General features: G+C 34.7%; 1 non-coding gene across 1 annotated transcript; it reads right to left on the bottom strand.

Moving 5' to 3' along the window:
• Nucleotides 1-15,445: 15,445 nt before the first annotated feature.
• LOC141616284 (small nucleolar RNA R71) lies at nucleotides 15,446-15,552 on the bottom strand. Its single transcript, XR_012530639.1, has one exon. It is a non-coding gene; the product is annotated as a small nucleolar RNA R71 (small nucleolar RNA).
• Nucleotides 15,553-23,445: the final 7,893 nt, after the last annotated feature.

The following is a 23,445-nucleotide window of genomic DNA, read 5'->3' as shown; positions in this document are numbered from 1 at the left end:
TTTGTTTGATCAAGCTCTTGACAAGTGTGAATTTCGGTGGGTTTGGAAATTAAATATTCCTCCGAAGTTGAAGTTTTTTCTTTGGAAAGCCTGTGTTGATGGCCTCCCACCGAAAGGTAGGCTTCTCAAAAGACATATTAATGTCACACCTCATTGTGTTTTGTGCAATTATCCTATTAAAAACAAATATCATTTCTTTTACGCATGTCCCTTGATTGAGTCTGTTATCCAAGACATGAACATTCTTAGTTTCAACATTTTTTTGTCAAATTATGATAATATTGCAAGTCAAAGTTTTCTAATGGAACTTAATTATCTCAAAGACTTAATTCCAAAAGATGATTTCATTAAGTTTATTTTTATTTGGTGGAATGTATGGTTTTATAGAAATGACATTATCTTTAATAATGTTCATATCAATATCAGCAAACTTATTACTTTATGTAATAATAGCACTAAGACCTGGAATGAGACTAGACATAAGGATCTAAACAATCCCGAGAACGACAAGTTAGCTAGAAACACACTTCTAGTAAGGAAGAAATCTGGTGGGAGGAACCTATAAACGGTTTCCTAAAGCTAAATTTTGACGGATCGAGAATAGAAGACAATAAAGCTGCTTTAGGATATTCGATAAGAGATCATAATGGTAACGACGTTTTGTTGGGAGATAAAAAATGTGGATCCAATAGTATTCTTGTTGCGGATGCTCTCGCTTTAAAAGGAGGCATTTTAGCAGCTAAATACTTAGGAATCTCAAAGTAAATCGTGCAGGGTGATAACTTATGTGTTATTAACTCAATCCGTAACACTTGACAAATTCCTTGGTAAATTTCTAGTATTAACAAAGATGTTAAATTAAACCTTCATTTTTTCGATGAAGTGATAATTAAACATTGTGTTCGTGAAGCCAACAAGGTTGCTGACTTCATGACTTCTATTGGACATTCATGTCCTACTCTTTCAAGGTGGTTTGAAAGTCGGTGGTTTCAACTTACTTCTCTCATTCGAAAGGAATGAGATATGTTGGTCTTATCTCATAGGATCAATATAATTTTCCTACCTTATAAAATATATATATATATATCATTTTCATAAGAAGTGCTTTTATAAAAAAATTGGCCAAACAACAAGATCTTTTTCAAGGAGGAGCTTGTGAATAACTCCTTCTAAAAAAACATTTTTACATAAACAAGGCGAAGAAGAACATAAGCCTAAGAAACAAAAACTTTAGGGATATTCTATATGGTACTCGTATGTTTTTTGGTTTCTATGAAGTACCCCTTTTTTACAAAAAAACTTTGACTGTTGTTATTCATGGTCACGAGTACGGAACGCGATGATTCATTTTTTTTTTCAAATTGATCGCCTTTACGAGATCTTCGACTTGAAAAAAAAATATTGACACTTTTGAAATTTGTACGGTTGGTCAAACGTTTTCAACCAAATAAACTTTGACTGACTATAATTCATGGGTACGAGTTCATAAAGTAACGATTTTTTTTCCAAACTAATCGCCTTTACGAGATCTTTAGTTTGTAAAAAAAAGGGTTATTTGATAAGAATAATCCAAATTATGCCTCCCCTTCTTATATTAATCCATACTAATTAACGTTTATCTGAAAAAAATCCGAACTATCACCTCGTTTATCTTTCACTGCACTTGTGGAAAGGAGACCCGTACAGCCGGTTCGCTTCACTTATAAATCTAAAATCACTCCCTCTCTCCTCACTTTAAGCAAAACTAAAACCCATTTACCACCTTAATCAAATTAAAAGCAAAACCCAGATGAACAAAATCAATCCGACGATAAACAAATCCAATCCAACAATGAACAAAACCCACTTAATCAAATATAATACAGAAAACTTGGCACAATCCTCAACAATGAAGCTATTACGAGTTTACTTCAAGAAACAATGGCATCACTTGAAGGATCTCCAGCCAAGTCAAGCGTCTGGATCAAAAATGGTGTAGATCCCACTTCATGTAATTCTTCCATTAGGTGATTTAATTGATAAGGATAAGATCGGACAATGTCCACCTTAATCCATCAAATTAGTGTTACGGTTTTTCTGGTGCTACATTTTTTGTACAATGTGAATGGTAATTTTGATTGACAAGGATAAGAGTAGAAGTAAACAATGCTGTACATTATTCACCCAATTAACATACAAAATTCCTTTGGGTTATTTGATTAGTGGGATTTTTGATGAAATTCAGAGTTGTGCGCTTGGTTGAAGGAATTTATCAAGTGCAATTTTCTGGGTTTTGATTGATATTGAAAATTCACTAAGAATCTATCTATCTATATATTAATCTTCTAAGTTTGGTGCTGACATGCCAGCATAATAAACTAGCAGAGATGATATGGTAGCCTATGGTAAATTAACATATGATATCCTGGCAAATATGATATATAGGCAAATATGGTATATATCCTATATATATTTTGGTGTATATTTCATATATATTTTGAAAATCTCTATCATCCTTACACAATATATCTTTAAAATTAAAAATTAAAAAACATATAAATTCTTACACAATATATCTTTAAAAACCATATAATCTTTTGCGTATTATAAAAACATATAAAATAAATAATAAATATAAATATAATATCTAAGCAAAAATAGATTATAAACTAATTTACTACAGGTCTATAGCTATATGATATTCTTTCAAGCAAAATTACGGAATATATTTATATAAGCAAAATTACGGAATAAATGATTCTAAAACTATGTTATAACCGAAATTATGGAATATATTTTAAATTTCTATATTGATGGTACTCTTCCCAAAAACAAACGTACTCCTAACCATGTTAAATCTACAACCTACAGTAATGGTAAAAAAAAAATACTCCATCAGCTATTGTTGTTGTCATTAATTATTAAATTAAGACGGTCTTATACTGTGCGACGGTTCTATAATGTGGAAAGACAACTTATTTGTTAGAATTAAATGAATTTTATTTTATTTTTTATAAAAATGGATCGTCTCATGGTGTGAGAGTGTGAGACTCTCTTATTTTATAGTTTTTAACACATTAAATAAAAACGATAATTTTTTATTAACTTATAATAAAACTGAAAGTTTTTTTATTAACAAAAATTGACAGTTTCATAGTTGAGGTTGTCCCAACCTATAATTTATTAATACAATTTACAAACATTTTTCTTATTTTTTTCTGGTGACTTTTTAATGTGTATACAAGGGTAGAAGGGCGGGCTTCATTTGATATTATTTTTCCAATAATTTTTCACACCATTTAAGTGGGGTTATATATCATTTATGTTGTCTATAGATCTCAAACGGGTTGGGCGGGTCGGAACATACATGTAAGGTACGGTGGGTTCAAATATGGGTCGAGTAAAATGGGTTATGGGTCGGGTTATTAGGGGCAAAGTGCGGGTCAACAATTAGTATCTAACGCCTTTTATAGATCGGAAAACTATTTTTTAAAAACTAAAGTATATTTAGTTTGTCTTTGACTGAACGGGTCGACGTGTTTGTGTCGGGTTTCACCTAAATTAACATGTCATTTCGGGTTCCATATCGAACGGGTTACTGCTTGAGATTTTCGGGTTTTAACCCTGGAAAAAATGGATGATGTCGGGTCGAAATTTGACAGACTTATATCTTAGTCATGTCTTAAACTCATACCTTATCATTTAGTTAGAGTATAAAACAGTCTGTGAATTTCACGGGTTTAAAACTAGTCTATATATTAATCCTCTAAGTTTGCTGCTGACATGGCACCATAATAAACTAGCAAAGATGACATGGCAGCCTATGGTAAAATTAACATATGATGTCCTGGATATTATAATATACAAGCAAATATGGTATATATCCTATATAAATTTCGGTGTATATTTCATATATATTTTTGAAAATCTCTCCCATCCTTAGTCCCTTACACAATATATCTTCAAAATTAAAAATTTAAAACATATAAATTCTTACACAATATATCTTTAAAAATCATATAATCTTTTGCGTATTATAACAACATATAAAATAAATAATAAATATAAATATAATATCTAAACAAAAAAAGATTATAAACTAATTTACCGATATTTTTTCAAGCAAAATTACAGAATGTATTTATATAAGCAAAATTACGAAATATATGATTCTAAAACTAATGTATAACCGAAATTACGGAATATATTTTAAATTTCTATATTAATGGTACCCTTCCCAAAAAACAAACGTACTCCTAACCATGTTAAATCTACAAACTACAATAATGGTAAAAGAAAAATACTCCATCAGCTATTGTGGTTATCATTAATTATTAAATTAAGACGGTCTTATACTGTGAGACAATTCTATAATGTAGAAATTAGAGACAACTTATTTGTTAGCATTAAATGCATTTTATTTTATTTTTTATAAAAATGGATCGTCTTTGGTGTGAGACTCTCTTATTTTATAATTTTTAACTCATTAAATAAAAAACACAATTTTTTTATTAATTTAATAATAAAACTTAACGTTTTTTTTATTAACAAAAATGGACAGTTTCATAGTTGAGACTGTCTTAACCTATAATTTATAAATACAATTTACAAACATTATTATTATTTTTTTTCCGATGACTTTGTAATGTGTATACACGGGGTAGAAGGACGGGCTTCATTTGATATTATTTTCCCGATAATTTTTTACACCATTTAAATGGGGTTATATATCCTTTATGTTGTCTATAGATCTCAAACGGGTTGGGCGAGTCGAAACATACAGGTCGAGTATAATGGGTTCAAATACGGGTCAAGTAATACGAGTTATGGGTCGGGTTATCAGGGGCAAAGTGCGGGTCAACAATTAGTATCTAATGCCTTTTATAGATCGAAAAAATATTTTTTAAAAACTAAAGATATTTAATATTAATATTTTAATCATATTCAATGGTTAGTTTTTAAATTATTTTTTCAAATATATTATATAATAAATATTAATATTTTTATAAAAATTATTTTAGTTTATCTTTGACTGAACGGGTCAACGCACTACTACAAATGAGCACTTGGGCCACGGCTTAATTCGTGGCGCAAGTGCTAAATTTCCGTGGCTAAATCATTTTGCCACGGGAATACCTACCGTGACGCAAGTGGCCGTGGCGAAGAGATAGCCACGGGAAAAACAAGAACGTGGCTATTATTGAATTTTTGGCCACGGATTCTCTCGTGGCTAATAACTCCCATGGCCAAAAAAATTCCCGTGGCCAAAAATAATTCCCGTGGCAAACAATATATATGAAAATTAAATAAACAAAACGTAAAATAATTTGTTTTTTTTTTCCACAATGAATATTTTATCATATATGGAACCGTGACAATCTAGGTACTTGTTTTGCTAGTTAACTTGATTCATTTGAACGTTAAGATGTTTTCACCAATCATGCATTCGTGCGCATCGGAGAGGCTTCCCAAGAGGTCACCCATCCCAACACTACTCTTGATTCATTTGAACGTTAACATGTTTTCACCAATCATGCATTCGTGCGCATCGGAGAGGCTTCCCAGGAGGTCACCCATCCCAACACTACTCTCACCTGAGCACGCTTAACCATAGAGTTCTTTTGATGTGCTACCGAAATTGAAAGTTAACTTTGTTGATATAATTAGCGCTTTGAATCCTTTTAAGTTTATTTTTTCTTTCAAAATTTACCTTTAATACTATTTAATTACAAAAATGTTACATGGTTTACAAATTTTTGCGAGAAAAACATTATTTTGGGCAAAACAATCAAATTTTTGATGTTAACCTCCCGACTATAATTTTGACGTCATTTTTTTTTGCTGAAGTCAGCAAAACCGTTTTCTCCAAAAAGTAAACTTAATCTTGTTTTCCTAACATTTTTTTATTCTTTAGTTTATCAACATTCTTATTTTTATTTCTCGTGTACTCATTTTTTCGTATATTTTTCTATGCAAATTCTTTAGTATGACCGTCGTACTTGCGATATGAAAAATGTGACCATTTTTTTGTAAAATAATGACAGCTTTTTATAACTAACTAGTTTTATAACCCGTGCAAGCACACGGGATTCATTCTATTTCACTATCCAGTCAAAATCATCATTAAGTAATAAAATTTAAAAGTTGTGAAATTCAAGAGTTAAAAGAGAATATTCCTCGATATGTGCCTACAAAGGCCCTACATTTAGAACAAATTAGTTCTTTTAAGGGCTTGCTTGGAATAAGAGTAATTATTAAGAGAGTAATAAAGCTAAAATAAACTAAAAAATGGAGGGAAGGGATGGGGGTTGGAGATAGGAATGGATAGAAATGGAAAAATATAGTGTAATAGTCACCCCATAAAGGGAGTAATTGTTCCCTACATCTCCCCAACTAATGCATTACCTCCATATGGCGGTAATAATTCCTCCCTCAACTCTCCACAGCCACCACAAAGCACCAATCTTCTCCTATTTCTTATTATTTTAGCTCCCATTACTCCCTTAATAATTACTTTCATTTCAAGCAAGCCCTAAGTGTTATTTTTTTCTTTCTCGTTTTGTTAAGGAAATATATTTATACGTTTTAGACAAAAATTAAATAAACAACATAAACATAAATTAAATCGTAAATTGTACTCCATATAAGTTGTCGTCAGTAAATAATAACTTAGATAAATGTTATCTTAGCTTGTCCACCATGTTTAACCAAAACTCTTTGATGTACACATTTAAATAAACCAACTAATGAGAATTACCTATTCGTATGTTAATTGTGACACAATTATCGTAATTCCATTACTCTAGTGGGATTAATGGAAACAAATAAGATGTTTGCGTAGGGCTCATTCTCGCAATACTCATTACATCCGTACCAAGTTGCTTCAGCTATTAGTTGACTTGACTCTTGGATGATCTGCTTTGTGCCTCTGATCAAACCTGTTAATACACTTTTGGAGATATCCATTATGGAATGTTTGCTTCGCGCAAGGTAAATATAACACTGCAGCAAACCAAACACCGTTATGGCTGTGCACACACCTAACTCAACCAATCCCACAAAAGCCCTCCTACGGGCCAGTAGGCCAAAAGACCGCATAGCAGTCAAATCCTTGCCAAAACCACTTCCTTCCGAGAAACCCTCAATCAAATACTCTCTTAGTTTTATTTTGAAATTTTTCCATTCTTTTTTTTTTTTTTTGAAGGCTAAATTTTTCCATTCTTTGTTGTACAATGATTTAGGATTTGCGATGGATTAGAAAATTAGTAATTATCAAAAAAGAATAATGACACATTTCAATTCTAAAAAATGTCAAAATTTGGACTGGGGTGCTTGCGGATGATAGGAGGAAGTATCTATTAATGCGAAATCACTATCATACATAACCCTCATAAGGAAAAATGAGTGCCACAGGGTGGTAATAAGATTGTTATTTGCTACCATCTGGTAATGCCCTATCGTTATCCCCTATTAGAGCACTATAAATAAAACTAAAAGTCTAACTTCATTGTTATGGTGGTTTATTTTTAAACTGAGATTTGAAATTGTACCAATTTTGACTTTTGCCAACAGAGAAGTTGAGTCATACAATTTGTTATGTTGCAATGCTTTAAGAGTGAAGACTTCGTTTTGTATGAAGACACCTTTGGCTTCGTTATTTGGAGTGACTTCATACCGATTCGCCTATTTGACATAAAAGTGTATGAGCAAGCTTTCAATCATGTATATTTTGAAAGGTTTTCTTATATATATTTTTAGTGTTTAATAGTATGTTTTAATCAGTAAAATGTCATTTGATGAGTTTGAGGGAAATCTCCGACACAAATTTGCTCAACAATCAACATAGTTGGGGCACTGAGTTCGACAATCCAATAAGCTACAACATTGAGCTTAAACCAAATAAAAATTCATATCATCTTCATAAAATGGCAAATGTACACATACAAATTCTAGCACCATTTCTAAGACCATCTTAACTTAAGATGACTCTCACACCCGATAAAAATAAAGGTGGAAATAAAAGGGGGTTGTGAGGGGTCTTAAGTTAAGAAGGTCTTAAGCAAGACCAACCGAAGTAAAAGAATATTCCAGCTTTTAAAAGGAGCATGAACGTTTAAGATTAGTTTTTAGCGGACTTTTTTAGATGCATCTCCCTTAACTTATTTCTCTCCTTTATAAAATCACAGCTATGTAGATTAGAGTTCAAGATTTATCATAAAATATCAGTATTTCAAAATATCTTATAAAGTCCTTAAAAAACATTTAAAAGTAAACTTAGAGTCCTCTTACATGTCTTGGTTGTCTAAGTCCAAATTTTATCGAAACAGTTAAAGAACTAAAATAACTCATGAAACTAAAGAACCTAAATTAATCATCACGAATACACAAACATGAGTTGCGAGTACACAACGCCTACCATATATTCTCACTTGAACAATTAACCACTGACACGTCATTAAGAAAAGTAGTCCTTGTAAAAGTTAAACAGGTGGGCTACTGGTCGAGTTTGGATTCTCTCTAGTTCTTAAAAAGGATGTTTTCTATAATTAGTACCGACTTGCAATTATCGTGTAGAGGCAACTAAAACAGCTATATATGGAGTAGCCATACTCAAGATTTATGGATTCTTAATTATTTATTTATCTTTTACTAAAATACCAAGGTAAACAAAATGAATAGGACTCAGGGAGCAACGCAAAACCAATAATTGGTCGTCTTCACATGATTTTAAATAGCTTTCGAAAGTGAATCAGGGATTGGAATCTCTAAGGCGGTAATTTTAATTAAAATTGGAAAAATAAATTGGGAATACAAAAATATAGACTTAAGAAAAGGGAAGTGAGAAAATATTGTCAGTCAAAAGAATTGCATCTTACCTTGCAATGGCAATTTATATGGTACTTCATTTGCAGGAATCCTAAGCTAACATCAAGCAAAATAGAATAAGTTTCTTTCTTTACTATTCCGCATAAGTAAAAAATCAAGTGATAATAGACAACACGAATTAGAAAATGTTGACAAATTGAGGTGCCCATCTCAATTCAAGCATAATAATGGTGAACAAATATCAACAATAATGTTTTGAATATGTGAAAATAGAGTATTTAAATGTACCTTTTAGCGATTTTAAATCAGAAGGTCATATCTTCAACTGCATATATGTTGCCAAATACATTCAAGTATTGCACCTGTGGAAAATAATACTGTACGAAAATTGCTGCCAATTCAAACTCTACTGGGTTTGGTACATCCAAATCTAAATAATCTACCCCTTTTACCATCTAGTAATAATTTAAAGAGAAGACCATCTGAACTATTGAATAAAACATCAAAATCAATTATGTGGGAAAACTTCTTTGTAATTTAGTAACGATTTCATCCTAAATTCTCGTTCTTAAGGAGAGACAATTGTATATTTAGAAATTTCATTATATACACGATTAGGGTTCAATGCATTTGATTAAAGTACCCTCCCAAAGAATAAAATAAAAGGCAAAAAAATGATTGTGACGGAGGGACTATGGAGTACGATTCATTCACAAACACAATAATAGAAAAAAAATTTGAAATTAAAAGAAGAAACCTACCATTTTTCTGTGATTGTGAAGCAAAGATGTATATATAGTAAGGGGATATTCAACCACCAAGGGGGTAACTAAATCGTTACACATGCAATTCAATAGAGTTTTATCAATAGAAAGGAGCCGAAGAGATGATATAAATTATATAATGGCAGATAGTCTTCACTAACTATTGAATTGGGAACGATTAACCTTTCTCTTACGGAGTAGTTCTAAAGCTAGTGGGGTTATCTATTTTTTTTCTTTTTATTAATTTTTACTGAATGAACTTAGACTCTAGGATAGACTATTGTGTGTATTATGATTTATGATGAGGCCAGGTCATATTAGTTCATCTTTATGTATTGTCTTTTTATATTATTTATAGATATTTATAGGTGTTTTTGAGGAGAAGAGTCATTTATGATAAATGATGAATTATGAGCATTCATGACAAAGAAGCGTTTTGAAAATAAGATGAATAGAGAGAAAATTTATGTTAAAGTTTATCTCTCTATCTTCTATCATTAAACATTAATTAATTCACTATAATCATCGGTTTTTGCTCAACTTCAAGCAATTTTAACCGCACGTGGCATTCCTTAATCAAACGTGTCATTTCATAATCCTACGTGGCTTTTCATAATCCTACGTGACTTTGTCTACGTGGCGTTTATGAGTCATTTTAGCCCAGGCTTTTAATAGTATTTTATAGATGGTCTTTTTCCCCCCAAAGTGGTCACTATTAACAAAAAAGTAGTCACTTTTTACCCAAAAAACACGAAAAAGACCGTCGTCCAACAGAATCGCTTATTTTCCTAAACTGATTTCTCTTTGTTATAATTTATCGTTTCTTTTCTCAAACATTTCACATTATTTGCACTTGTGACTTCAAATTATTATAATTTCTATATTTTTCGTGTTATGCGCTCATTTTAAATGAAAAAATTCACCATATTGAATTTTTATATTGATAATTTTTCCAATATGTTTTTTTAAATGATTTGTGGGAGATCATTTTTTTTACTTCCATTTTTTAGCGCACTTATTTTATTTAATCAATTTTTTAATCTAATTTTTGTTTCTTTTTCACTCCTAAAAAAATTTCCCAAATTTTTTTTCTCAACAAGTTAAATTTTATATCAAACTCAAATTTTTCTATAAATATCTTACAAATAAAGCTGTAAATCTAATTTTGGATGAAACGGTTTGACAATATATTAATTTTAGATTTCTCTAAGATATATGGTAAGTAACTTATTTATTTAATTTAATATGCTATGTCTTTAAATGTGATACGATCATTTAAGATTGTTATTCAAGATTATAAAGTTTTAATTTAAAATGTAAAAGAAATTCACGACTTTATTAAACAAAATTATATATTAAAACAAATTTCTTAAATTATCAATGTTTGTAAACACCTACAAAACATAATTGTGATTTGTAAAAAAAATCAAAAAATTTAGACGATAAACTTTTAGTTGCTTACATATAAGTTTATAAAATTTTAAAATTTCTTATTAATGTAAATAAAACAATAAAAAATACTAATTAAATTAATCAAAGTGTTTCCAAAATTTTATATTGAAATGTATTTTTATATTATTTTTATTTGATTAAATTTCATTCAAATTTTGTATTTTTTTGTATAATCAATCAATTTTTAGGTTTGTCTTAACATGAAAATATCTTAATTTAAGTCGGAAAAGATACTCGCCACAGGTGTTTATTTGTTCGTGGCTAAAAATTGTTTTTGCCATGGGACATTTCGTGGCTAAGTAAAACTTCGTCACGGGTGTGACATAGCTCGTGGCTAAAATGATTATTTGCCATGGGTGTAGCCTAATTCGTGGCGCGAGTGACTTTTTGCCACGAGAAAAATTATCCCGTGGCATAAATTTTTTTTCAAAATAATGAATAAGTTTTTCCCGTGGCTAAGCAGAATTTAGCCACGAATTATAAATTCTTGTGGCATAATTCGTGGCGCAAGTGACACTTTGTTGTAGTGACGTGTTCGTGTCGGGTTTCACTTAAATAACAGGTCATTTCGGGTTCCATATCGAACGTGTTAATGCTCAAGATATTCGGGTTTTAACCCTGGAAAAAATGGATGAGGTCGGGTCGGGTCGAAATTTGACAGGCTTATATCTTAGTCATGTATTAAACTCATAACTTATCATTTAGTTAAAATAATACTCCCTCCGGCCCAGACGAAAGGTAACATGGTGAAAAATGGGTTATTTAACAAAAAAGGGGTAAAAAGGAGGGGCAAAGATGGAAAGATTGGTGAGTGGGTCACATGGGGAGTGGGTATAATTAAATGGGTTTAGGTGAGTTAATTAAGGAGTTGGTGAGTGGGCCACATGATGACATTTGTGTAAATATGAGGAGGGTATAAGGATTATATTGTCCAAAAATATGTCATTTATAGTATGTTACCTTTGGTATGGTTCGTCCATTTTAGGTAACTCTTACCTTTGACCTGGGTCGGAGGGAGTAATATGGATACGAATTGTACAAATAACCAACTCTAAATCGTTGTATTCTACATTTATATAATATCGACTTTCGTGACTTTAAGTTTATTAACAATATATGGAGTATTAGCTTAAAGGTAATCATCTAACTACGGAGTATAAAACAGCTCGTGAATTTCACGGGTTTAAAACTAGTTAGGGATGATTTCAGACGTATAATTTTTCCAGGTTTTGTTTTTGATTTGGGGAAGTTTATAGATTAAGGAGGAAGAAGAACAAAAAAATGGGTCCCACAACCTTATGGCCTGAAGACTTACCTGTTGTAACAGGTAAAAATTAGCCCGGGTTTAGAGAAAGATAAATGAGACAATAATTCGGATTTTTTTCAGTAAAACGTTAGTATGGATTAATATGAGAAGGGGAGACATAGTTTGGAAAAAAATCGGCCAGCAATTTTTATAATCATTAGTTTGGAAAAAAAATCGTTACTTTATGAACTAATGATTAGGTCCGAACATCAAATCGTTTTCGAGTTTGTGGGTAAGAATTATAAATGGTTAAAGATTTTGAGCTAAAAAAAAGGTACAACATAGAATATGAAAAAAAAAACAGGGGTATTATATAGAACTAGTTTTGTCACCCGTGCAATGCACGGGATAGTTCCATCTTTTCTTAGGATTTTGACGTTTATTTTTATCTATAAAATTGAACGTCAATGTTTGAATATAAATGTATAATAAATTCTTGCACAAATTACGATATATAGTACAAGACAATTACATATATTTTTTTAAAATATAAATAGTACAAATACTTTTTTTTGTTTCAATTACGAAAATAATTATATATGAACAAAATAGTTATCCAAAATTTGCAGGGGAAACTTTCCAACCCGTTGACATAAAATATGTGCTCTATTATTTGAATCTATGATGTGACCATTATTTGAGCATATTTAGTCCCCGAATTAGCCTCGTTCCTATGCTTTTTAGTGCATATTTGGGTCATTTAGTATCTTTAGTCCTTTGTTTTGCATATTCTTTGAGGTTTTGTTTCCTTGGTAGGAAAGGAGTGCAAACCTTGCATTTTCATGGCAAAATAGAGCTAAATTGATCGAATCTAATGACCAAGCATCAAAGAGAAGACAAGACTAGAAGGACTTTGTACATATTATAGTAGATGGGAAATGATGAAGAAATCCTTGCATCCCCGACTAAATCCCGGAGGATTATTGGAAGAAGAGAGGAAGAATAGAAGAAAAGGAAAGCTGTGAAGAGATCCGCTCGTCCAACCATGAAGACGCCCGTCCAACACTTCAGGAATCTGAGCGTCTTTGCCATAGGGACGCCCGTCCAACCACGCACCAATTCGCCCGTCCAACCATGAAGACGCCCGTCCAGCCACTCCAGAATCCGTCCGTCCCGACCCCTTGGACGCTCGGATTCTCTTACAGGCCCATACGTCCTCTTCTTCCCTCCATGAAAGATGCGCATATTTGTGAAAGACCGGCAAAAAGGAGACCGGCATCTCCTTTGAGAGGAGCGATTCCTCAAGGACTTAATCATCATTTAAGCCCTTAGTAAACCGTAATTTATGTACCTAATCCCCACTATAAATACCCCATTAGTCTAATTAGATAATCATGTTCTTCTTATCAATCTTTAGTGTAGTTTATATCATTCTAATCTCTCTTTAATCTTGTAATCAACCTTTAATCAAATATTAATACAAATCTCATTTCCTTAATTTCTCTTTTGTTCATCTTTTATTTTGGGTAATTGAAGATTATTTGGGTTATTGTTGGGAGATTTACAACCTTCCAATCATTCATCAAGTACTTCTATTATTCTTTGCTTTATTTTAGAATCATCATTAGGTATAATTCTCTTAATCCCTTTTTAATTATTGTTAATCATCTTCATTTATTCATCATGTTTTGCCTTGTTAATATGATTGACAACCTTGTTAACATGTTAAACTTGATAATGAGTGAGTAGTTTCCTTAACTAGGGTTAATGGGTAATTAGGGGAAACCAACATGGGGAATGATTCATGCTTAATTTAATATGTTTTCATAATTTATTTGCTTGCTTGTTGTGATCTCAACTTATGCACATGTTATGTTTGATGAAATGCGAGCCTATGAATCCTTGCATTTTTTACCCAACACTCACCTTTTCAATGAGACTTGTAAGACATAAACCAACTCGAGTCTCATTAGACGATGCATATAGTTGAGTAGGGAGGATTAAGTCGACTTGTAGATATTGTACAATCTAATCGATTCGGCTCCGGGACCCAAACCTTCCTAGGATTGTAAGATATAAACCAACTCGATCCATCACAATAATAATTGCTTGCTTATAATTTGAGAATATGTTTGTATGATCGATTCCCATGAATCCCCTATGACCCCATGACACCCTAGTGCCTTTAATCAATTGTTTACACCTCATTTTAATCATCTTGCTTGCTTACTTTTATTGCTATTTAGTTTAGTGATCTTCTTATCTCAACCCAAATCGTGACACCCCTAGACACCGCTACTTGCAATCGAAAATCCTACATCAATACCCGTCCCTTGGGATCCGACCTTTACTTGCCTCTTTACTAATAGTAGAGTTGTTTGTGAAGTTATAAATATTGTTTTGGTCTAGGTGCTCCTAACGACAAGTAACCGAAAAATAATCTCCAAGTGAGTCCGACCAAAAATGGCACCGTTGCCGGGGACGGTGTTAACTTGATTTGATTTTCTTAGATTGTTATTAGTTGTGTCTTTCTTTGCCTTGGGGAAGTAAAACTCCTCATGGTTTGTTCTAATTGTTTTTGAGTTGTTTGATATTTTGCATGTCTAGAAGATCACAAGGTAACTTGTTACCCATTGATCACGAAATTGAAAGGACTATGACAACCAATAGAAGACTTGCTAGAGGTACTTTGAGAGGAATTGGTGAGGTTGTAGATATTCAACCAAACACTATTGAGTTCATCAACCCTTTTGCAAGAGAAGGTGAGGAGAACCCAACACCAAATCAATCACAAAATCAACTCACAATGCCTAAGTTTTCATCACATTCCGTACCAACCGAGGAGAACCTACCCAATGGTACTCCCCCACCACAACACTTAACCGGAAATTTCATTGCAAAATCCGCATTTATCCAATTAGTCGAAAGAAGCCAATTTGGGGGGATGCCTAGTGAAGACCCTCACTCTCACATGGAGACTTTTTGTGACTATTGTGATGCGATTTCACAAACCGGTGTGACTCAAGACCAAATTCGATGGGTCTTATTTCATTTTTCTCTAATTGGCACCGCAAAACAATGGTTGAAAAGCCTTGATAAAGCTACTCTTGGAATTGACTCTTGGAAGAAGTTGGCTCTAGCTTTCTACAAAAAATTCTACCCTCCGGAAAAGACTAACATGCTAAGAGCTCAAATTACGGGTTTTAAGCAAAGGGATGAAGAATATTTGTATGAAGCTTGGGAGCGATTCAAAGGAATTTGTCGCTCATGTCCTCATCATGGACTTAGCGAGTGGTTCTTGGTACAACAATTTTGGAATGGTCTTTATGAAGACTCAAGAAACATTCTCAACATGGGATCAAATGGTATGTTCACCGAAGTTGACGATAATCAAACTTGGAACAAGATTGAGGAAATGGCGGTCCATAATTCATAATATAGTAGACCTCGCAAGGCTACTAGAGGAGGAAAGCATGAAGTGGACTCTATTACTCAATTGGGTGCTCAACTTAGTGCTCATATTGATACAATAAACTTAAAGTTTGAGAAGGCCATGGCTAAACTTGAAGAAGCCTCAAAATCACCAAAGCATCATGTTAATGCCATGGTAGCCTCTTCATCAATCCCAAGTGGGATATGTGAGAATTGTGGAACTTTGGGACATGACCAAAGTGAATGTAGGGGAACAAATGAACAAGTGAATGCTTTTCAAGCATACAAGAGTGGCACCCCTTATTCCAACTATTACAATGAAAACACCAAATTCCACCCAAATCTCTCATACAAAAGCCAAAATGTTCAAAACTCTCAACAAACATACACCCCACCTCCCATGAGAAACCAAAATCAAAGACCCTTTTTCAACCAAAACCAAGGTTACCAAAATCAAACTCCATACAATCAACAAAATGACCAAGGTTTTGATGTTCAAAAAGCGGTCCTCCAAATGCAAAAGAATCAACAAGAGTTTTTCACTCAAATGCAAAAAGATAGCCAAGCAAAGGATATCACCATCAACAACATCCTAGACCACACAAAAATGTTGGAAACTCAAATGACCCAACTAGCAACTTCAAACTCTCAAAGACAAAAGGGGCAATTACCACCTCAAGGTAATCTCCCAAGACATGAAACGGTTAGTGTCATCCACTTGAGGAGTGGTACGAGATATGAAGGACCAAAGAAGCAAGTTGAGGATGAAGTTGTGGAAGCTAGTGACAAAAAAGAAGTTGTGCAAAGCTCTAAGAAAGATGAACCAACAAATCAAGAAGTTTCAAATAAAAGTGAAGAAAAGGCCAAGGAGAAGGAGCCCATTGTGATTAGACTTCCATTCCCAAGTCGTCAAGCTAAGCCTAAGTTTGATGACGAACTTGGAAAATTCATGGAAATTGTGAAGAATTTGGAAGTCTCGATTCCTTTCACGGAATTAATCAGTCACGTACCGGCCTATGCAAAGTATATGAAGGACATCCTTACAAGAAGTCGATCCGGAAGCTTGAAACTATCGCCTTCACTAAGGTGAGTAGTGCAATCCTTCAAGGGAGTTCACCTCTGAAACTTAAAGACCCGGGAAGCTTCTCAATACCGTGTACCATTGGCGACACCACGATCAACAAAGCTTTGTGTGATCTAGGAGCAAGCGTGAGTGTTATGCCGTATTCGATTAGTAAAAGGTTAGGGATAGGAGAACTTAAATGTACCAACATCACACTCCAAATGGCCGATAGATCGACGAAGACACCGTTAGGGATATGGGAAGATGTTCCCATGAGAATCGGCAAATTCTTCATCCCGGTGGACTTTGTCATTGTTGACATGGAAGAAGACTCCAATATTCCGATCATTCTAGGTAGACCTTTCTTGCACACCGCGGGTGCGGTGATAGATGTGAAGCACGGAGAGCTTACTCTAGAAGTGGGAGACGAGACCATAACTTTCAATCTTGACAAAACGATGAGAGCTCCCCGTTTGCATGAACCATGCTTTATGGTTGATCACTATAGCCGGAAGGATGATAGGAAGAAGTCGGAATTACAATGGAAAAAGAAAGTTGATGATGCTCCATTCGAAGAGCATGGAAATAGCAACAAAGAGAGCTTGAAAAGCTCACCCATGACAAGTGAAGAGGATGGCCTCATTGGCCAAAACAAGAAAGAAGGAGAGTTGTCTCCATCAACTCAAGAAAATTTTAATGATCAAGTAGACGAAGTTTGCGGTCTTTGGGATGATGAGTTCGAAGGGATATTCAATCCCTATATTGGTAATGCTATGAACCAAGACCATCACGGAAAACAACAAGTGCAAAGATCTATTGAGGATCTTTATCATGACAATGAACAAGCTTTCGACTACTTCTTCAAGGTGTTGAGTAACATCAACAACACCTTGAACATGCCCCCTTGACATCTCACATTGGATGAGAGTTTGGTGGAGTCCTCCCTAAACCACCATTTATAAATATTCTAACTCCCTAACTTGCATTTCAATTTTTACATTGCATTTTTGTCATTTTTGGATTTATATTTTTGTGCCTTGATCAAGATATTCATCATTTTGAGAGAAGTGAGGGAGGGACTTATGATTCTATTGATGTGTAGTGCTTTGACTTAGTGTGGGGATAGCAACTGACTAGGTTATTCATGCCTTTGTAGTGCCCCCACAATGAAGAACACGAGAATTGAAGAATGAAAATGATACGGGTTATGCAGTACCCACGGATGGACCTGAATCCGTGCGGACAAGAAGGAATCCGAGCGTCCAAAGGAAGAATCCGCTCGTCCTGAGGAATCCGAGCATCCAAAGACACAATCCGCTCGTCTTGCAGAGCTGTAGAATTCAAAAAAATGGTCTGTCAAAGAATCCGAGCGTCCCAATAGAGAATCCGCTCGTCTGGTTCTGGACGCTCGTCTTACAGGAAAGACGCTCGTCTTTCTGCTGTTGAAATTTAAAGAATCACCCTGTAACAGAATCCGAGCGTCCGTCCAGGAAGACGCTCGTCTCACATTGAAGAATCCGCTCGTCTTTTCTGAAAGACGCTCGTCCTGTGGCGTCATTTCCTGAGGCAAAACGCGAAGAATCCGAGCGTCCCAGTCCTTGGTCCGCTCGTCCCCTGCTGCTGTTTCAAAAATAACGTGCCTTTTAAACCCCTTCCCTCATTCATTTTCATTTCTTCCACATTCAAACACTAACCTAAACCCAAAAAACCCCAAAAACCCTCATCCTCTACATCAACAAAACCAAATTTCCTCAACCAAATTCAACAAAATCAAATCCAAACTTCTTCACAACAAAAATTAATCACTCCTTTTGCAACAACAATTGATTCAAACACAAAAATCTTCAACCTTTGAGTCAATTTTTAAGATACAAAGCAACATTATTTCATCTTAAATCAATTTGGGCATAACTAAAAATTGAAGATTTCAATCTTTCTTTGGTGTAATCAAGAATGGCAAGAACTAAAGGAGGTAACAAGGCACCCCCAAAGAAGACACTTTCAAAAAGGCAACAAACTCTTCAAGCAAAACAATTGTCAAAGGCATTGGTAGTCCATGAGGCAAGGTTGGAGGTTCAACAAGGTCCCCCTATGGAAGCTACAACATCAACAACTCCGGTCATTGAGCAATTATCCAATTATCCGGAGGTAATTTTCACTTCCGACTCTCATAGGGATAAATTTGTTCTCTTTGCTAAGAAGACCATTATGCCTACAAAATTTATTTGTGAAGATGCCTTGACAAAGTTGGGTGTTCTTGAACAAACCAAAGCCTTCTTTGAGTCTATGGGATTGGGTAAATTATTTACCATGAAAGAATTGACATACCCCTCCCTCACCTTGAAATTTTTGAGTTCCTTGAAAGTCACAAGGGTGGAGACTAGAACCCACATCGAGTTTCGTCTTGCAAATGTTGATAGACGCATCACTTATGGCGAATTGAGTAAGATTTTAGGCCTTAGCGATACTCCGAAATATACAAAGCTCCCCGATAAGTATGACCCCGCTCCTCTTTGGGAGGCAATTTCCGGAAAGAAATTTGTGAGCTTTCATGATTGTCGTGCTCTATTAGTCCACCATCAGGGCATTAGAGTGTGGCACAAGGTCATTGGGAATACTTTGATAGCAAGAAATGGCACTAATTATCTTACCAAGCTCGATTTTGTTCTTCTTGAGTCGGCCTTGAACATAGGAAGGGAATATACTAAGCCATATAATGCTCTAAGGCTTTTGGTTGAACGATGGCTTAATGTCGATTGTGGCAAAGAAAGCACCGATTTTATTGTAAATGGAGGACTAGTTACCCATTTGGCCAAGCACTTTAACCCAAATTTCAACAAAGACAACACTTATGTGGCGGTTAAAGGAGGTCATCTTATTGATATGGACACCACGATTCACAAGTTTAAGTGGGTCAAGCATGATTCTCTTAACAACAAATATGGGTGGTTAACCAATAAAGCTAGATCCTTCACCTCGCCTTCAAAGATTGGCTGATTGAGTGTTCACCGACCGAACTACCTTCTCCCACTCTCTGAGGAGACCGAGTACATTATTCAACAACAAAGAGGCGAGATTGATGAGCCCTCCTCCTCCATTGTCACACCACCCTACCCATTTGAGTATCACGAGTTCAAACCCAAGGATGTCGAGGTAGGAAATGATTACATGACTCTACTCATGAGGGAAATGCACAAGCAAGCTTACAATGATACAGTGGATGCTTACAAGGCCCAATATCCGCCCCTCCTACATCTAGCTAGGCAAGGACTTCTTGATCCATCATGTCCTTTGCCTAGTTGGGCGGATAGGGAAGTTTTCTTTCTTAGCACCTCTAGTGGTGGAAGACCGGGTTGAGAGGAGATTGTTGATGAGGGTGTTGATGAAGAAGGTGAAGAAGAAGAGGTTCAAGAGAATGTTGAAGAAGAAGAAGAAGCTCAAGAAGAAGAAGAAGAAAGTGAGGAAGAGCAAGGAAGTGAAAGTGGGAGTGGAGATGATTCCACATCTATGGAGGAAGATGATGATAATGATGATATGATGGAGGATTAGCAAACCTTGGAGGCTCTTACATTCTTTCACTCCTCTTATGGTTTGTCTACTTCTTTTGTTTTCTTTATTCTATTTTGATCATTTGATTGTGGAGTCCTAGCAACATGGAGGACTAACACCTTGGCTTCATTAAGGTGTTCTTTTTATTGTTCCCACTTGTAAAATCCAAAATGACAATTTGTAGTTTTATGCATTGCATTCCATGTGCATGAACTACCCCAAAATTCAAGACGTTAGAAATAATGTCTAGTTTGGTTTGGGGAAGTCCATGCATATGCATCGGAAGTTAATTTAAATTATGCTCTCCGCCATAACAAAAACACATGCATCATGTAGTGTAGCTTAGTATAAATTACATTTAGTTTAGAAATCATGCATCATACTTGCATAATTTCCTATCGTATTGGCCATTGAGGACAATGTCCATACTAGTGTGGGGATGGGAAATTCTAACTTGACTTTTATTCAAAATCCAAAAAAATTAAAAATTTCGAAAAATCCAAAAAATTTGAAAATTTAAAAATTCCAAAAACATGTTCATTTCCTTTTTAGTGTAGTCTTGTATATATTATTGTATATATTGTGTTTGTTCACCCTTGTTCATATTGATTGACTACGCCACATCCGAGACATAAGGATATTGAAGACCGCATGGTATGATCTTTTCAATCTCCTTTTTCCTCTTTATGTTAATGACTATGTGGCTTTATTTTGATTGATGCGGTAAAAACAATGTGAATCTAGGATTGCATTTAGATTATTTGGCATACTAGTTGGTAGAAGCACATGCATTAGGTTGTATAAATGTTAGTTGCATCATGGCATATAGTTGCATGTTAGAAAAATTTTGTGAAACCGTCTACTTGGGAAGCTTGACAAGTGTATATAAGGCCCTAGTAGATGCTTTTTCTTCTTAAAACTTTGCTTGTTAGAATACTTGTAAAACACCCTAGGATGTGTCATGCTAGTATCCTTTGACCCATGGATTAAGGCCTAGTCAAGAGTACCTTGTGGTGTGATAACTCCTTGGCTACCGTTTATTCCAAGGTGACCCTTGAAACCATGCAACCATCATTCATCCATGTTCTACCATACATTTTGTCATCAAAGGGAATGGGCACAAAAAGAAATTGTTCAAATTTGAGTTCAAGAAATGAAAAGAAAAGGAAAGAAAAAGTTTGCAATTGTATCAAAAGAAAAGAGGAGCAAAAATAGACTCCTAATGCTTCAAATATAAGGCACCCTCACTACATATGGGGTGACTTTGAAAATGTTCAAAAGAAAATGCAAAAGTTGAAAAGTTGTCAAGTATTGAAATGCCAAAAATCAAAAGAAATGTCAAAAACAAAGTGTTCTCAAATGTTATATACCACAAGAAATTGGGGGGGGGGGGGGGGGGGAAACAAACAACAAAAGCAAACTCCCAAATGAAACTCAAATTCTATTGATCCCTTTATCCATCGTATGCACTTTTGTGCATGGTAGAGAGGAGACGACCCTTCTTCTTGTCTAGGCAAGAGAGGGAATTCCGCGATCCTCCAGTGTTTCTAACGCCATAGGGAGCCTATTCTTGACAAAAGCATTTAACGATTGAGGACAAATGTACCCTAGCTTGACACAACTTGGAGGTGATTTATTGGTATCCTTCTAGGCTTAGTAGTTTGAAGAAATTGCATCTATGAAGGAGTGTGTACCCTTGAATTGCTTCCCACTTAGATAATTTCCGCCACTTAGATGAGGAAAGTGGCTATTCTTTTGTAGATGCATCCATTGCTTGATTTTGTGTGCTTTAATGATTGGATGAGTCGCCATTTTGGCAAGACCCACCTGCCTTGCAAGAAGGCATCCTACCTTATGGTTGTCTTGTTGTGAGTTGAAGGGGCGGAGTGAGACCCGCTAATTGTCTCATGTCGGCTATATTAGTAGGATAGTTTAAATAAGGGTCCTAGTTTTTGTCACCTCTTTACTCGGGACGAGCAAAGGTTCGGTTTGGGGATATTTGATGTGACCATTATTTGAGCATATTTAGTCCCCGAATTAGCCTTGTTCCTATGCTTTTTAGTGCATATTTGGGTCATTTACTATCTTTAGTCCTTTGTTTTGCATATTCTTTGAGATTTTGTTTCCTTGGTAGGAGAGGAGTGCAAACCTTGCATTTTCATGGCAAAATAGAGCTAAATTGATCGAATCTAATGACCAAGCATCAAAGAGAAGATAAGACTAGAAGACCTTTGTACATATTATAGTAGATGGGCAATGATGAAGAAATCCTTGCATCCCCGACTAAATCCCGGAGGATTATTGGAAGAAGAGAGGAAGAAAAGAAGAAAAGGAAAGCTGTGACGAGATCCGCTAGTCCAACCATGAAGACGCCCGTCCAACACTTCAGGAATCCGAGCGTCTTTGCCATAGGGACGCCCGTCCATCCACGCACCAATCCGCCCGTCCAACCATGAAGACGCCCGTCCAACCACTCCAGAATCCGCCCGTCCCGACCCCTTGGACACTCGGATTCTCTTACAGGCCCATACGTCCTCTTCTTCCCTCCATGAAAGATGCGCATATTTGTGAAAGACCGGCATCTCCTTTGAGAGGAGCGATTCCTCAAGGACTTAATCGTCATTTAAGCCCTTAGTAAACCCTAATTTATGTACCTAATCCCCACTATAAATACCCCATTAGTCTAGTTAGATAATCATGTTCTTCTTATCAATCTTTAGTATAGTTTATATCATTCTAATCTCTCTTTAATCTTGTAATCAACCTTTAATCAAATATTAATACAAATCTCATTTCCTTAATTTCTCTTTTGTTCATCTTTTATTTTGGGTAATTGAAGATTATTTGGGTTATTGTTGGGAGATTGACAACCTTCCAATCATTCATCAAGTACTTCTATTATTCTTTGCTTTATTTTGGAATCATCATTAGGTATAATTCTCTTAAACCCTTTTTAATTATTGTTAATCATCTTCATTTATTCATCATGTTTTGCGTTGTTAATATGATTGACAACCTTGTTAACATGTTAAACTTGATAATGAGTGAGTAGTTTCCTTAACTAGGGTTAATGGGTAATTAGGGGAAACCAACATGGGGAATGATTCATGCTTAATTTAATATGTTTTCATAAT

Source organism: Silene latifolia, chromosome 11 (assembly GCF_048544455.1).
Source record: "Silene latifolia isolate original U9 population chromosome 11, ASM4854445v1, whole genome shotgun sequence".
Lineage (NCBI taxonomy): Eukaryota > Viridiplantae > Streptophyta > Magnoliopsida > Caryophyllales > Caryophyllaceae > Silene > Silene latifolia.
Note: the sequence above shows the minus strand (reverse complement) of the source record. Positions and strands in the feature narration are given on the sequence as shown.